This window comes from Protopterus annectens, chromosome 5.part0 (genome assembly GCF_019279795.1).
Source record: "Protopterus annectens isolate FY-2018-M chromosome 5.part0, PAN1.0, whole genome shotgun sequence".
NCBI lineage: Eukaryota > Metazoa > Chordata > Ceratodontiformes > Protopteridae > Protopterus > Protopterus annectens.
Window position 1 is genome coordinate 1,723,957,008 of NC_056735.1, and position 18,573 is coordinate 1,723,975,580.

The 18,573-nt window shown below is 39.9% G+C and overlaps 1 protein-coding gene across 5 annotated transcripts in view; it reads left to right on the forward strand.

Moving 5' to 3' along the window:
• Positions 1–18,573, forward strand: part of STXBP5L (syntaxin binding protein 5L) — a 4,174,867-nt gene that overhangs the window by 2,596,496 nt on the left and 1,559,798 nt on the right. The gene's annotated exons all lie outside the window — the stretch shown is intronic.

An 18,573-nucleotide genomic window follows, 5' to 3' on the forward strand; every position in this document is an offset into this window, starting at 1 on the left:
GTGCAACAGTGAGTGGTTTAGTTGTGAACTGTCTCTTTAAGGATTTGTAATAGGGATTTAAAAACAGTTACGGTGGATATTATTTTCCAGGATTGTGGTGTTGCTGTGAAATGCATGCAGTTACAGTGTGTTTAAAATATGTAGAACTGGTAATAGTTGAATGGTAGAGATGTTTACAGTTGTTCTGAAATTAGTGCAATCTCAGAGTTGGTATATTTAATTCATGGGGGTGTGGAGGTGAAGGGGGTTCCCCTGGCAGAGTAGAAGAAATAAAAAACGGCTTGAGGTAGTTTAAATAAAGAATTCAGAAAATTATTTTTATTTCTTTATGGTGTGTTTAGTGCCTAATTTACATTTGACAAATGTGGTGTTGTATAGAACTGTTAAATCGGTGCTTTTACATGTAATAGTGTTGTTACTTTGTGTTTTGGGTGTTTTGTTTAGGTTCAGTGTAGGTACGTTGCTTGTGTGTTCTGGTGTTTGTATTGTGGGAATTCGATATTTTCAGTTTTCAGAAATGTGCATTTTTAGGTTTGTGGTCTCAGGTTTCTCGTCTTCGATGTAATGGGATTCCAGTATATCAAAATATAGAAGTAGATCCATATATATAATGTTGGATGGCATGATGCCAGGGCACTTCTGTGGGCTAGGCTTGTACAGGCCCCAGGGCCATTAGCCTAGTACACACCTATATGAATATATATATATATATATATATATATATATATATATATATATATATATATATATATATATATATATATATATATATATATATATATATATATATATATATATATATATATATATATATATATATATATATATATATATATATATATATATATATATATATATATATATATATATATATATATATATATATATATATATATATATATATATATATATATATGTAATACATAGGTGTGTGTATGTAATACCTCATCTCGTAAGTAGTGTGCAGGGATTCAAAATATAACACAAACAAAAAGCTGTATCCAGCACTAGTATAAATTGTAGTGCAGCATGATGCAAAGAGAGTCCATTCTTATTATAAATAGTCTCAAAATGTTGTTATCAAACAGAAATGTAGCCATAAACTGCCTCAACCTTCACAATAAATGTAAACAGTTTTCAGAGTACTTATGTTTTCAAACAGTTAATTCAGCATAAAATATTGTATCCGGAAGCTTCATTTTAAATTTCCAATAAATGTAAATGGTCTTCAGAGTACTTGCTATTTTCAAACAGTTAATTCAGCATGAAGTAATGTATCCAGAAGCTTCCTTTTAAACTTCACAGTTTTAATCTCACAGTGCACAAAATACATTAAAATGACATCCTTATACCAAATGGTCACATTTAGACCAGCAGGCATCAAAAGAGCAGTATTCAGTGCTGCTGAAGAAAAAAACTATCAGCAGACTGAAGATTGTTTACATTTATTGGAAATTTAAAAGGAAAGCTGGATATTATATATATATATATATATATATATATATATATATATATATATATATATATATATATATATATATATAAAATGCATGCTTTCACGGCAGACCAACTTTATCTGATTTTCCACAAAAACAGGGTTGTTTTACGCACAAATCCATCTTTCATGCCAAAAGTTGTTTCTGAATTTACCCTGAATCAAGCCATCAATCTCAGTTTTCTTTCTGGAATCTAAAAACAGGGGAGAGAAGATTCTACATTCCCTGGATATGCACAGACAGCTCAGGTGCAACCTTGACAGAACTAAACCCTTAGCTGAACAGCTGTTTATTTCCTATTCTGTGGATAAGAAGGGTCAACTTGTCTCTAAACAAATGATTGCTTATTGGGTGTCCTCTACTATTTTTTTTTTGTTTCTCCCACTATGGTAAATCTCTTCCAGGTAATGTTACTCCACCTGAGCCTTATTCTCTTTGGTGACATATTGGAAATGAATAGACTCTAAAATCATTCTAGAGTCAGCAACCTGGTCCTCTGTTCATACCTTGACAAATTATTACAAATTGGATTAGCTCTCAAGTTCCAGAACAAGCTTTGCGAGGACAATTCTCTAGGGGCTTCTGGATCCTTATCCTTCGTTCTCCCTGGTAAGGTAATCTTTGGGTATATACCCATATTCCACTGAGGCAGTGTGAATCATTAATATAGTTATGTAACTCCTACATACCTGTAACAGTAGATATTTGAATTCCACACTGTCTTAGTGACAGAACCCACCCACCAAACATCCCCTTTATTTTATCTGTAGTTTGATTGTATCCAGCCTTTTGTGTTGTTGTTTGGCACTGGTTATTTGTGCCACTGTTTTTTGGATGCAAATTGGTGGGTTGGTTTCAGGCAATTCTTGCCTCTGGTCCTTCTTGGTTCTTCCTACATGGCACTAAAAATCTGAACAACTGACTCTCTGTGACATGGGTTAGGCTCTCCCAGATGGGAGAGGCTTACCCAATCCGCTATTGCAGGGAATACTAGGAGGGAATCGTGAGCTCTAGAATGTTCACATTGTGGGTTTTTGCAGGCAGAGAAACCAAATGCTGCTTAGGAAATTGAATATCGTATACATGTTAATCATATTAGCCACTGCTGCAGTAGCCTTAGCTATATGTGTTATATTCTGCATAGGATATAACAGCCGGCCATCTTCCAAAGTTTTAGGGCAACTTCCACGCACCCAAACCACCAGTGAGCTTGACCTGAGCTGAATAAAAAGATAGGTATGGACACCAAGCTACTGACAAGCACTGTCCTCTAAGGCTTTCGAGGATTGACTCTCGGCTAGTGGTGTTCCTTTGCTGGGCAGATAAGTGCCCTTTTGAGGAAAAAACTTCTATTTTAAAAATAATTTGTTTTTAATACTTTCCTGTTCAGGAAAGCTATTTTTAAGGTACAAGTTTGTGTTTTAAATGACTGTCACAAGACTGTATTGCACTTTTAAACAAGAGTGCATCTTTTTCCTATCAGTTTAAAAGTTGTTTAAATTGATTGAAAACAAATTTTCTTTGGAGAAATTGCATATATTTTACTTTTTGAGGCTAGCAAAGTGTTTTGAGTTCTTTTTACTATATTTTTGTGTGAGAAAGTAACTTTTAAAGACTTTTCAGTTTCAATAGCTTTTGCTGCTTGCTTTCCCAGGGAAAGAGGAACAATTTTCAACTTAATCATAGAACAAACTACCCATCCACTGGTCAGACTTTCATCTAGCCATTAAAAAAAAAAAGTTAATAGCGTTTGCCACTACACCAGGCTAGCAGATTGCCTTACTTGCAGGTGGGTGACTCTGCTATGGCCATTGTTTGTTCCTAAGAACACACATCTTTTACCCTGAATCCCTCTGGTGTTGCACCTACAACTGCTATAGACTGGAGCTAGCCACGTCCTTTATGGCTTTTGGGATCCCCTCACTGGGCAAGGGAGAGACACCCTTGTCACTCCCAGAAGAGGAAGCAGGGCAGATTTTTCTGTTTTATCAGAATGTTGCACCCATCCTTGTAGAAGCTGCTGCTGTCACTAATTACACTTTCAGCCCCATTTTTCCTGTCAAAAAGAAGCAGAACACTAAACTTCTATCTACTACTCCTCAAATCTCCTTAGGCAGGAGTAGTTTACTGGATCCATTTCAGGTTTTAATTCAGGCTATTGATACTTCTTGCAAGGTGGTTTCTGCTAAAAGAAAGAGGGACATCTCTTTTCCTGAACAGATTCAGGATAGTGATTCTTGACTCCAAGATGAAGGGACAGATGCAAGTTTTTCTCCTCAGATTTAGGACAAATTCAGAGGAAAGCTGTTTCTATCTCTTTATGTGGTGTTTCTCTTTCTCTGAAACTATTTCCATAATGTGCTAGTGTTTTCAGTGCAAGAACATTGAGGTTTCTCAGTCTCTCAGAAAGTACTGTGAACTGTTACAAAAGGTATTTCCAGATCCATCACCCATTCCACCAGTTCTGTCAACTTTGGAGGATGTGTGTATCACTCCTGCAATTTTCCTGATAGTCAGCCAGCTGGGCCTAAAAAGGCTGATAGACGTTACTGATCCAGCAGCCATAGCTTTTGTTAATTCTGCTGCAGATAAACATTTAGTTTATTCCAATCCTACTCTTTTTAATAAGGATGGGAACTTTACTGACAAATCAGGAAAATGTTTATCCATCTTCAACTTCGAGTTTTAGAATTTTGAATTGTCTGACACGTGTTAAAGTTTATTCTGACTAATTGTGAAAGCATAAGGAATGTTTTATCTGCAATTTCATCTTGTGAGGAAAAATTTGCTTTGCATAATTTAGTGTCTTTAATTGTAAAGGTCACTACTCATTATTTACAGCCTGTGTATGACTCAAGTAATACTTCTTCCAGGACTGTGGCCACTGGTACTGTTGTGAGGTGATTTGCTAGCTGCATCTTCAGAATCTCTCAGATTATGTAAAAAATGAGATTTCAAGTTCTTCTTTTGATAGCGATTTTGTTTTTGGTTTATGTTCTGCAGAGGTGATCATAAAGTGTGATGAAAGGGGTACGCTGATACAGGGAATCTCTTAAGATTTGTAAGCCACCCTTTTCAAAATGTTCAAAGGATTCTCTAACCCTTCATGCAGTTTTTGACAAACAACAAAATAAGCTGTGCCAACAAAATGCAGGTAAGAAGTTTAAGAAGAAATAGCATGTGTGTTCCACAACATTTCAAGAGACCCCCAAAACTAAGGGCAGCCCATCAAGTCATAATCTAATGGACCTTGTCCTCCCACCAACCATGGCAGCCATGTTTTGCCTTCCAGAATGGCTGAATCCCCACTTTTATTCTTTGGCAACAGATAATTTCAGACAAATGGGTCCTGAAGATCATTCATCAAGGTTACATAAGGAAATGGAATGAAATTCCTCCTTTCCAGGGGCTAATTCCTCGTCCAATAGATCATGCATTTTTATTTGCACCTGTCCATCATATGCTGTCCCAGGGAGTGATGGAACCAGTTCCTATTTTCCAGGTGGGGAAAGGTTTTATTCAAGGATGTTTTTGTGGCAAAGAAATAAAATGTTTTGAGACTAGTTATGGATCTTTCTTTCTTAAACCTGTTTGTGTTAGGGCCCATAGTTTAAATGATGTCACTTTATAATTTGTTACTTCTCCCTCATTCAGGTTTCCTGGTAACACTAGATGTAAAAGATGTGTATCACATCCCTATTTATCCAGAATTTAGACATTTCTTAAGGTGTTATGTGTCTGGATCACATTATCAGTTATTTGCCTGGACTATCCTCTGCACCAAGTGTGTTCAAAAAGTGTCTAGCTTGAGTTGTAGGTCATTGCAGGCTTCAGGATATCCACATTCTTCCATATTTATATGACTTGCTAATATTTAGAGTCTTTTTCAAAGTGTCAGGAATCTCTCTCTTGAGTAAGAGGTCTCTTAAAAATGTCTTTTTTGACTACTTCATACAGAATTGAATTCCTGGTTGTCAGCTAGACACCAGTTCAAAGAGCTTTTCTTCCACAGGAAAAGAGATGTATATCTAGATCTATTTCTAGGGTTTTCCACTCAGACTTTAATCACTGTGAGGGAATACCTCAGGATTTTGGGTCACATGTCATGTGTGATTCTTGTGATACTCTTGACAAGACTCCATATGAAAAAGATACAGTGATCTCTTGAAGTGTCTTTGGTCCCAGCACCAACATCCTTTAACTTTTCAATTCCCAGTGCTGGAGTTTGTCAAAAGAGAAATCAATTGGTAGAGACTGCAGATATCCTTAAATCTGGGTCTTCCCTTCTCTGTCTTTTTTCCAAAGCAGTCAGTCAACACAGATACCCTGGATTTTACTTGGGGAGCAGTTTCAGGACAGATAAAAGTGAATGGTGTGCAGGACACCAAGGACAGTTGAAACCATATAAATATAAAAGAGATGCTTGCCCTGATTAATGCAGTCAACTCTCTGAGTCATTTTTGGTTTCAAGGACCTCTACAAATTGTTCCAGAGAATACCCCAGTCATGTGATAGATCAACAAGCAAAGGGGAACCAGGTCACACCCTCTTTGCAGACTAGCCATGTTAGCTTGAGATATAGTTTCACAGCACAGTCTCAACTGACAGGCATCCTACATTTCATCTGAGCAAAACTGTGTGGCAGACAAGCTGAGCTGGACAAGAGAAGTCCCTTATGAATGGAAACTAGATTGGCGGTCTTCCAAAATTTTTTTCATCTGTGGAGAGTTGCTCAAGTAGACCTATTTGCCTTAATTCTGAAAATCAGCTCACATGATTCTGCTTCAGGACTCCATGCTATAAGGTGTGGAAGCGTGGAAGACAGATGCCTTTTATTTTCTTTTGGTAGGAATGTTCATGTATGTTTTTCCACCCTTTACACTAATATCCAGGGTACTTCTGAAGTTTCAGATGGAATCCCCCAAGAACATGGTGGTGACTCCTTTCTGGACTAGGCAACAGTAGTTGTCCCTTCTGGAAATGGCCAGGGACAATTATCACAAGCTTCTTCACAGAATGGATTTACTCACATGAGATCAGGGGTGTTTGATACTCCCCAACCCCAATCAATTTCAATTGACTACCTGGATGATAGGGTCTTAATTCCCTTTAGGCACTTGTTTAATGAGGACATGCAGTAGGTACTATTTAAGACAAGAAAGCCTGCTTGTATAAAAATCATATATAAGCAAATGGAAAAGGTTTTCTAGTTGGTGCCAAAGACTTAAAAAGCATTCATTCTGGGTTAGTTGTTCATTGGTTTTACAATATTTGTTTGAGTTATAATCCTGTGGCCTTTCTTACTCCTTTATCAAGATTAATTTCTTAGCCATTTTAGCATGTCTACCCATAGATCCTCCTTTTCAGTGCATTCTCATGTCAAAATGTTTTTGAAAGGGGTTTGCATAAGAGGCTTCCTGGAAAACCTTGGGATTTTAATTTTGTATTAGAGAAGCTAACACTTTACCCTTTTGAACAAGCTAACCTGACTGAGTTCTTAATATGGAAAACAGTTTTACTGATTACGCTGACCTGTGCAAGAAAGGTGTCTGAACTGCAAGTTGTTATGGCGAGTCAACCCTGTCTCATCTTCTACTGATTTCTACTTTCTACGGATTTATTTGAGAACTAATCCTTCTTTTATGCTTAAAGTGGTATCTGTTCTATCCATTTTCCTGTTTTCTTTCCTGAAACTAGAAATGAGGGAGAAATTATACTTCATACCCTGAATATCCACAGACAACTCAGGTACTATTTGAACAGAACTAAATCTTACAGAATTTCGGATCAGTTGTTCATTTCTTGTGAATGTAAGAGGAAGGGACAACCTGTCTCAAAGTAAACTATTTCCGAATGGTGTCTGAGGCCATTACCTTTTGTTATACTCACCACAACAAAACTATTTCAGGCAGGATCCATGCCCCCCGACCAGAACTTTGGCTTTCTCTATGGCTTTTTTGTAAGGGTTGCATTCTTGAAGTATTCTATAAGCAGCACTTTGTTCTCTGTAAATACTTTTATAAAGCATTACAAACTTGATTCCTTCTGCAGGTCAAGGTCAGGCTTTTCTAGGACCATTCTCCAGGGGCTCCTGGACCCTTCTCTACCATCTAACAAATGTACTAAGCTAGCCTAATCTCCCCACACAGCTAAAGCTACTGCAGCAGTAATCAATATGATGAACATAGTACAGTTTTATAGTCTTCATTACAGTAGATGTTTAAATATTCTCTGCAGTTGTCACTCCCTCCCTCCTTTCCCTCTTTGCTGGTTTGCTGCTCATGCCAGGATGTGGGCATCTATATTTTGTTTTTAGCTTTGTCCTTTCACAGTTCAGCTTCCCTTCTCTGTTGGCACAAAAGCTCTGAAGGGCTTGGTGCCCAAACCTGTCCTTTGTCAGCGCAGTTTGAACTGACCAATAATTCAGGCTCATAGAAGTTGTCCTGAAGTTTTCAAAGCTGGCTGCTGTTATATCCTATGCAGGCTGTAACCCACGTAGCTAAGGCAGCAGTGTACTTTTCTGCTGCCCTTGTAGTAATTCTGATATAAGTTAGCACAGGCATCTTCCTCATTCAACACCCACCCCACATATATACATACAAACACAACCTACCACACCTTTTGCTTTTCTGTGGTACATTTTATTTTATAGAACATCCCTGATTTGTCAATGCACCTCAAGTTATGGATAATTACAGTTATTCAATAATAAAAAAAAAAAAAAACAGCCAGCACTCAGTTGGAGCAAATATCTAGTTTTAATGTACAAAACAGACCGGTTTCGGCCCACAGGCCTTTTTCACATTGAAAAAGGCCTGTGGGTCGAAACCGGTCTGCTTTTGTACATTATAACTAGATATTTGCTCCAGCTGAGTGTTGGCTGTTTTGTTTTTTGATATTGCCTTTTGAGCCTGTGCACCTGCCGTCCTTGCAGAGATTTTGGTTTGGGGAGTTATTCAATGATGCCATTCTTGTTACTGTTGATTAAATGCATCTGGTTACAAGACTTATTTTATTCATTTTTTGTATGTGGAATAGAGTAATATTTAAAAATACTTTAATATTCCCTCCAACTTTGCCTGGAAGTCTTGGGTATGGCCCCTTATGTCACAGACCATTTAAGTCAGTTAATAATGCCATATATTAAAGTTTTGTATGTCTGTGTTCACATTTCATGTTGGAAAACCTGAGTTCTGTAAACTTTTAAGGCAAATAACAGCAATATTAAAGATTGTCACTTAAGCCCAATCTTCCTCCATATGCCTTTTGTGCTATAAAACCTTTTGTTTTATGAAATTTTTAGGTTACGTTTTTATTACTGAAAATTTTCTTTAGTGTCTAGTGTTCCCCTTCCCTGTATTACATCCACTGCTCTTTAGAGTAGAGGGATCTGAGAGATATGCATGGCCTACCATTGTATATATATATATATATATATATATATATATATATATATATATATATATATATATATATATATACACACACACACACACACACACACACACACAAAAACATATACTGACCATACCTCAATCACCCCTGTCACCTGATTGCAGTGAAGCACACGCACTCATCCATCACTCGTGCAGACAAACACGCACACACTTTGCCTATCCCTATGTAATCCCAAAACAACCTGGTAAGATTGTACAAATGAATGAAACTGTAGAAGTAAAATCCATCCCCCTCAAAAAAAACCAACCAAACAAAAAAAAAACACTACACACCTCCAGTAGTAGATTACTGAATTCCTTAAAAATGTCCCTAACTAACCCCCTTACTGTGACGACCCTGGCAGGCAAACTCACCTGACACCACTCAAACCTCTACATACACATCCCCATACAGACACAACCACATACACATACAAACTTGCATAAACTTTCCATCACTAACTATCTGCTAAACTCCCCAACACTGTCCTATAACGTGTCTCACTCATCGAAAGAAATAGGTGAATATGAGCTTTTAGTCATTTTAATTACTATGGCTGGTGATAAAGATTTACATTGCTGAACGGTTCTGTGAATCGCTCGGCTGTGTAAAGCACTTACCATGTGTGTTTCCAATGTAAGAATATATGGATAATGAACATTTGCTGCTCCCCACTAAGTCCCTCATTAGCATTTGTGGTCAGCCAAAGGTGCAGCCCACCATAGTACTGCACTTCTTTGAGTCAGGCACTGTGTTAGGTCTATCTAAGTATCAGAAATGGCTACTGCCAGCTGTAAAAAGGGCTTAGTTCTGGTGGTAACCTTTCTGAATCCTGTCTATCACATATTATACAACTATTTATACATTTTATAAAGTATTTATGGTAATTAAGAAGTAATGATGTTTCAATTATAATTACTTGGGGAGAAAACTTATTTTGTAATTGCTTTTAATAATTTACAATTATTGTGTGGATGAGATCTAGAAAAAACTATAAAGTTTATTATATATATATATATATATATATATATATATATATATATATATATATATATATATGTATATGACAAAAGAAACCCAATTTGGGCATTGAGCAGGAGCCATGGTGTTGACAGCCACCAGCTTGATGCTCTTTACTGCTGTTCTCACAGTGTATAGTGGCTCCATTACACACTGTTGTTTCCTGTGTGTGTGTGTGTGTGTGTGTGTGTGTGTGTGTGTGTGTGTGTGTGTGTGTGTGTGTGTGTGTGTGTGTGCGATGTGTGCGTGCATACATTTAGGGTATGAGTGTGCTTGCTTTATAGGACTGTCAAGCATGACATGTCCTTCCAGACCCACTGGAGAGACAGGGGGCATTCCACAGGTTTCAGAGCTGTTTTACTGGATGTGGTTGATGGTGTACCCTCTAACATTACCATTCCTGATAGTGGCACTATATCCTCACACTATGACAATTCTTGCTGCAGTGATATCAGGCATAACCTGTTCCATTGTAGAGGTCCCCATGATTGTAGCATCTGTGAAAGCCAACAAGTAAACACCTATTGGTAATGTATAATAATCCCATAACCCAGTGTTTTTGAAACATGACAGGTAACAGCATATGCATAGTATGTTGACAAATGTATGTTAAGATGTGTGCCTGTATCACATGTGTTTCTAGAGGATATATGGTGTTGTCAAGCATCTTGAAACATATTCCTTGTGTATGCCAAAATACCTTTTTGCTGATATATGTAAATACTGACCTACTGCATTCCTGATACAGGCACATGATGGTATGATCAATTCAACTTACACATTCAGGCTCCACAGAGTATCAATGTCCTTTAACTCTCCAGACATGGACACCTGGAACTGTTCTTTGTCACTGAGAGTGGTGGGTGACTGCAGACTCCCATACATGGTCATCCCCTCCCATGAAATAGCTTGGGCCTTCATGCAGGAATGTTGATTCATATAGATGACCTTGTAGCTGAATCTGACCTACATGCTCTTCTGATGTGGTCACCTATTGTGCAAACAACTGCAGCTGGCTCCTGCCATGCACATTTTCAGACAGCCCATTTAGCCTTGCTGTTACTGAGAATCCATCACCCATGCTCACATAGATCCTACAGTAACACTCTTTTGTCTGCCTGTGAAAACTTCTATAGCCACCTTTGCTGCTACTTTTCTGCTTGTTTTCCTGTACAGATAGACACATGGCTATGGCTAGTAAACAGGTACAGATATGTGCAGTATCAGCTGTACCACTGCTGCAACCATGCAGCAGTGCTGGCCACAACAACTGCCATGCATTCCATACCCGACTGTCACATGCCTTGTCCCCACAGTGGTCCATTTGCCATAGTATGGGGACAAGTTGTGTAGTGTGTGCCTCATCTATTCATCTACATCATATGTTAGTTATCAGGTCTGCCTCCACCATTCACCTTATTCACCATATACCATACCTGACTCACTGCAATCACCTGCTGTGGTGATCAGTGTTTTCACTGAAGTGACCTGAAAAGGCACCATTCTAACTTTCTCGGCCAGTGAGAAGAAAATGTTAGTAGGGAGCCAAAGTTCTACAGCAAGCAGAAATGACTGCTAATTTCTTATATCTAAGTAGGCCATTGAATTTTTTTATATTATTGTCATTATAACCACTTACTCTTTGTTGACCAGGTTAGTTCAACTAGGCCAGTGTCCTCTTTTCAGACTGAGGCAGTATTCATACTAACTTGGGGAAATTTGGCCAAGGCACAGGGAAGCTTCTCCTACTCTTCTTTCACTAAGTACCATGGGATCTTTTACAGACAGCAGAAATATCATGAAGTCAAGCAGATGGGACCTTGATTTAGTATCTCATCTGGTGGATTGCATGCTCAAAGCTGAGCACTCTTCTTACAATGCACTGCAATGATAGTATTGAAAAAAGTAATCAAAGTACTTGGTATAGGAACAGAACCCACCACCTTCTGATATCTCAGCACCAAAGAAAAGTGTGCTACCTGTTCATAGGTATTTACTAGGCTAATGACCACATGGGCCTTTATAAGCCTAGCCATCAATGCCAAATCTCTGAAAAGTTCTGGTACCCTTGATAAGTGTAAGCAAGAACTTGAGGGATGAAACATTTACAAGCAGGGGCCTAGGAAATGAACCATTTACAGGTTGCCTGTGTCCATTAGAGACATAGGTGCCAAACCTGGAATTAATTTCCTGTTCCCCATCTAGTTGTCCAAGTTATACTTGAATTAGGTTAGGGAGGAACTCTGACTCACGTGGATGGAGAGCCTGTTCCAGAGGTGGGGTATTCTCTGGGATACATACAAGACTCCAACATATGTCAGCCACAGTGCACAACCCAACATTTGCATGCCCATGGTATGCCAAGTATAACTGATATAGACAAGGGTTAGGATAGTGTGCTGTTTTGTTTCTAAGTAAATATGTACATATTTAGTAGAGGGTGCAGTTTATTTTTTGCCATAGATAGGACTGATAGTATAGGAAATTTGTTTGATAGCCAAGGCTTTAAAGAGTGCTCCAAATGTGCACACAGACTCCCTCCCCAAGATCTGTATACATTGTGTGTTTACTCATTCAGTGCTGCACATCTGGACATACAGTGTCTAGCCTGTGCCTCCATCAGCTGTAGGCCTCTCCAGACCAAGAAGGAGAGGCTGATAGTCAAGGTCCTTCTCCCCTGACAGACAGGGTCTGCAGTTACTGCAGCTTCTTCTTCCTCCATGGCCTCTTCTCCAGCTAACAAGGATAAATAAGCTAAAGGCAAACCTAAGATGAAAGAAAAAAGAGAAAAAGAATTGGAAATGTCGAAAGAAAAGGATAACTCAGATAATGAAAGTATGAGGAAACATTCCCTAGATCCAATGTTGTTATCTGGTCCAAATCCAAAAAATCCTCAATGGTCAGAATGACAGTTTCTCAGGTCCATCCCTCACTTTCCAAGTCATGGTTCTGTCCAGATCTGGTAAGACTGAGATTAAACTCTCCCATTCTCCAGGAGCGGAGGTATTCATGACCACCTTCTGTGGCATTTGGCATTGTCTACATGGTTAACCAGAAGTTTCACTGAAAGATATCAACAGGATGATGAGGAAGTTCCTTAGAATACATATCTAGCTTGGGGTTCTCTCAGTATTATCACCTTGGAACATACCAAATCTTGGGCCATCTAACCCTACTCTTCCTTCTCCAGTCCCAGCCTGGCCTTAGGACCCAGCTGTCTTGGATCTGATTTGTTGTGTAGCACCTTTCCCAGAGCTGACAGTCCACATTATTTCAACTCCAACAGTTTCCCTTCCTCTTTCTACCTCTTTCTACTTTGATTTGTTATGGTATGGAAGAGATTCGGAGCTGAAGCTTCAGAACTGAGGTTCAAGTGGATGGGTCAAGGCTGAAGTTGTTGGGCCCATACCTTCCTCTTGGAGCTTCAGCACTTGATAGGTCAGCTCAGAAATCAACTTGCAGTCAAGACCCATCTGTTCTAATGTATCTGTTCTTTCTGAGGATAGGAAGAAACCTACTGAGCTGATGGTGACCTTGGCCTTTGAGGCTTTTGAAAAGGTCCTATTGATGCTTAGGGAAAAGGTGCTTCATCAAATGTGGTTCCATCAAAACCCCAGTAGGACTCAACTTCTACTTCCCATCACCATATCAGATAGATAGTTGGTACCACAAGCTTCTCAGGCTGCATGCTACATTATCTCCCAGTCTGATTCAAAACCTTTGGCTCTCCCACCAGGACCAATTCATAAAAAGCAGTCATGCAAGAGGAAGCATATAGAATCTACTCCTGAGTCTCTCACTGAAGACACAGACTTAGATAAAGATAAAGGCTACACAAGATCCCCCTGAGAAGGTGTCACCTTTTCTGACATCCTTGAATTGATGAAGCAGAGAGGTGAATAGTCCACTGATAATCCTTCAATAGATAAGTGTCTGTTCCTGTGTCTGTTCCTGGAAGCCTTTGTTTCCAGCTCAACATTGTCCTGGGTAGTGCCACCCATTGACCTTCTTATTGACATTACAGCTCAATGAGCATGGAAGGACCCTGATGTGTTGGAACCTATCCCTAAAATATCTGACAGGTTATTGGCAGCACCAAAGGAAAGAAAGCATTAGAGCAAATGCCCACTGATAGATGTGGTGGTGGAAGTGGCAAACATTAAAAAGGAGCATTCAGAGGAAAGTTCCTCAGTTCATCCCTCTAAAGGGAGCCTAGGGCCATGGACCATTCTGGGAAATAAACATACACTTAAGTGACTTCCGCACTTAGAGAGTTGAATTATATGTTGCATGTCACCAGATTTCAGATACCTGACCAAAGAGCTTTCCAAGTTTCTCTCGGGTAACCTGCCTGCGGGATGTTCAGAAGACCATTGACTCCCAGCGTTTTACCCTTTAGTCTACTTCCAACATAGTCATGTGACTGCTTTTAATGCAGCTGATGGCATGGCTAGAGCAACAGGTACCAGTATCACCATGCGCCAGCATGCCTGGATATGTCTGTGATTTTGCAGAAAGCTTTAAGACAGTCTTCATCAATGCACCTGTAAATGGCTCCAGTCTTTTTTGAATCAAAAGTAAAAGACACACTAAACAGGATTCAACAAGATGGTAAGACTCTTTGCAGTGGTAATCCATTTCTCCACTCCCTCCCATTTCTCCACCTTCTCAAAGAACCTTTTCTAGGAATCAAATAGCTGGGAAGAAAATGTGGTTGAATAAGACACAGAGTTCTTATCATAATAGCTACGGGGATAGACCTTCTCATTGCAGGGGTGGAGGCAACTACAGTAGACGTTGCCCACTGCAAACTGCATAACCAGAGATCTGATGATGTCCTTTTCATTCTTCCTCACAAATGGGTTCAGATCTAAACCTCGGATCTGACTCAGCTGCATAAACTAGAGTTTGGATCCAGCTCTCAAGCTCCGCCCTCTACCCATAATGCTCTACTCTGCCCCATTACCTCAGATCTTGTTTGCCGCCATCATGGTTAGATGCAGGTTCCACTCTCAAGTTAGTGAGGTTGATTTTTTCATAGTTATTATATTATGTTATCTTTTTTCATATATAAACATATTTTGCTTTATTTTCCTCTTAGTTTTTTACTGGGTATTAGTATTCTGCTCTGTGTAATCGCTTTAGTTCTCCTAATTTGGTAATTCTTTCTACTGTACCATTGTTGATATAATTTTTTCTAAGCCTCATTAGTTAATTTTTGAAATACCATTGTTGCAATTTGGTTGTTTCTTCAAAAAAACTAAGCTCTCTCTCTTGCCTTTTTCTTGTGTTCTACACACTCTGTTGTTTTTCTTGCTATGCCACAGAAAATTACAGCTTTTTAAAAAATGCACTTCTTTTGGGCATAAGATCTCCAATTCAGATGCCCGTAAGAAGTGTGTTTACTGCTTATGATCAGATCATCTCAATATGGCCTGTACGGTATGCTCTACCTATATCCCCAGAGCATTAGCCAACAGGTGCAATGAGTTAATTCTTAAAGGACTACTACCAACTTATTCTGTGGCTCAAACTCCCCCTAAATCAGCCAAGTCATTTTCTTTGGAAGCAAAAAAGAGGTCTCCTCCAAAGTCCTCTAGGGCTTCCTCAGATAGGCTGGAGAACATCCGTAAAATTTCAGATTCAACTTCCTCGGATCCTAAGTCTGGAAGCCTTCCTTTGGATCCTAAACAATATTTGGATCTGATAGCATCAGCTCTGATTATGATCTCTCCACTCCCTCCTACTTCCTCATCTGATCCCAGGCCCTTGGATCTGAGAGCTAGTTCTGCCCAAAGAAGCTGTACCCTGGAGTATACAGTTAAACCAGTATCTCCCTCCTTGTCAGTTCAGCTCTTCCAAATGTAGAAGAAACATTCCAGACCCTCTTCCACAGAGTCTTCCAGGTCTTCCAGGAGTTTGTCAGAGGCAGATGTGGATAGGATGACTCAAACTTCTCAGGGCTCAGATCCAGATGAGGGTCCTGCCAGCTCTGTCTCCCCCTGGATCCATGCATGCACCTACACAGTCCATACTGTCTCCCTTTCTGATCTGACCTGTGGTGTTGGAGTCCCAGGATCCAAGATCCCTGACAGGTTTTGTGTTGGGTCTGAGGAAGGCTTCTTCCTTGACTCCGACAGTTTCCCTGATTGGGCCTGCTCTGTTTCCATCAGATTAGAGCAGATTTCAGAGCAGAGATGTTGGCTCCAGATCTGAGGGGTTGGATTCATCTTAGATTTTGTCAGATCCTCCCCTCTCTCTTAGAGCTTAGGCCCTGGACAGCTCTGATCTGCTTCTCCCTTTGAAGTTCTAATCCAGGGGTGGCCTCAAACTTCCTTTTTGGAGACTTCAACTCTGAGGACAGGGGAAAGGGTTTCCCCTGGTCCTTTGGCATTCAAGGTGGTAGAACAAGATTTTTCTCTACACAGAGAACCGTTGTCTCTTGTTTCAGATCCTAGCCCTCTCCCCTCTGATTCTGAGCTCATCAGACCTATTCCACAGGGACAACTAGTTCCAGGAAGTCTCCAGGCTGTCCCCTAGAGGAATTTCACTTCTTTTCTGACACTTCCCCCGAACATCCCATGGGGAGGTCCCTCAGAAGAGGATTTGTAGGAGGAGACATATAGACTCCCTGATGGAGTCTGTCACAGAAGACACTGATTTTGATGAGGGAGAGGATCCCCCAGATTATCACCTGATGACATCTCCTTTGGAAATATTCTCAAAATCCTCAACAGAAAGGTGACTGGTTATTCCACTCTCCTTCTCCTGAATAATCAGTATTACCGGAGGCTTTCAGTTCTGGACAATCTACAGCTTAGATGATGCCCCCTGGCAGATGAACTAATTGATTTGGTTTCCCACTGGGCATGGAAGGAACCAGACAGTGTCAAACCCATCCCCAAGTGCCCGGACAAATTTTTGACCCATTCCTCTGCTAGACCACACTGGAACAAAGGGATCCCAGGTGATACTATGCGTGTGGCGGCAGCCACCAAGAAAGAGCTGGCAGAGCAGAGCTCTTCTGTCCATCTGCCAATGAAAGAGTCCAGAGCATTGGACAGATTTGGAAAGCAAGTGTTCACCTCAGCTATCTTCTCTAAACTATTTGGCACATTTTACTAGGCTACAGAGAGATTTGACTAAGGAGTTATAAACTACTCTTTGAGTCCATGTCTGCTGAGGATTTCAAAAACACATCCTTTCAACTGGCCACTCTGCTGTCCATTTCAAATGCTTTGAGGTGGTTGATCTCCAATACAGTGGAAGGTACCTCATGAGCAGCTAGTTCAGGAATAGCCATAAGGAGACATGGCTGGATGAAGTTATGTGATTTTGCAGAGCCCTTCAAGGTGTCCTTTGTTAATGTCCCATTTGATTGCACTTCCTTGTTCAGGCCATCAGTTAAGGATATGCTTACCCACAGCAAGGAAGAAGGAAAGTCACTTTCTGCCATAGGAATCAAGTTTTCTATCCCTCAACAGACCTTCTCAAGAAACCAATGAGGTGGTAAGAAGATATGTTTTCAAAAGTCTCAGGGACTTTTCCAGGATTTCAGTGTGGAAAATTCCTGCAGTTGCAGAGGAGGAAGCTTTAATGGTAGACGTTGCCCAAGAGACAGAGGGGTTCTGTTGGTTTTGTTCACTTTAAACAAGCTAAGCAGATCTATTCTGATGCCTCATGAGTGGTCTGTCACTCAGTTAGGAGCAAATATGACCTTCAGCCCTTGGGACCAACCTTGCTGCAACCTGTTTGCCACTCTCCTTAACAACAAGTGCAGCAAATACTTTGCTCTGATGCCCCCTCAGGGGGAGTCATAGAGAGATGCCCTGATTCATGACTGGCCCCTGGGTATCCTTTATGCCTACCCTCCTCATCCCCTGATTCCAAAATTCTTTCAGAAAACAGTCTGAAGAGCTCCGTTATCCTCATTGACTCCTTCTGGCCTTGGCAAGTATGGTTCTCCTTCCTACAGTCTCATTCCTATCCCATCCATCAGGAATTTAGCATCCTGACCTCCATGCTCTCAAGCTAACTGCATGTTTTTTCCACTTCCAGTAATGATTAGACAGTCCAGGCTTTCTTCTCCATTTTGTTGTATTATTTGGCCTCCCAGAAAGCATCTACCAAGAAAATCTACAGAAGCAAATGGAAAAGATTTTCTATTTGGGCTTCTAGGCAGAATTGCAACCTTTTTCAGCTCCAACTTCTGCCATTCTACTTTTTCTAACAACTCTTTTTAAAGAAGGGGCCAGTTTCTCAACAATTAAACTTCAGTTGGCAGCAATTTCAAATTTCCATTCAGGAAAAAAATCTCTTTTTTCTGGTGTCCTCCAGACTGTGTATGAACTCTGTGAGGGGCATTTTTCTTGTTAGACCACCGATAAAGGAATCTTCTCCTCCTTGGAACCTTACTGTGGTTCTTCAAGGATTAACTCTGAAGCCCTTTGAACCATCAGACAAATGTGATCTGAAATATATTTTATGGAAAATGGTCTTCTTGGTAGGCATAACTTCAGCTAAATGAATTTCTGAACTCCAGGCTTTATCAGCAGATATTACATTATTTTTCATAAAGGCAGAATTTTTGTACGAACTAACTCTTCCTTTCAGCCTAAAT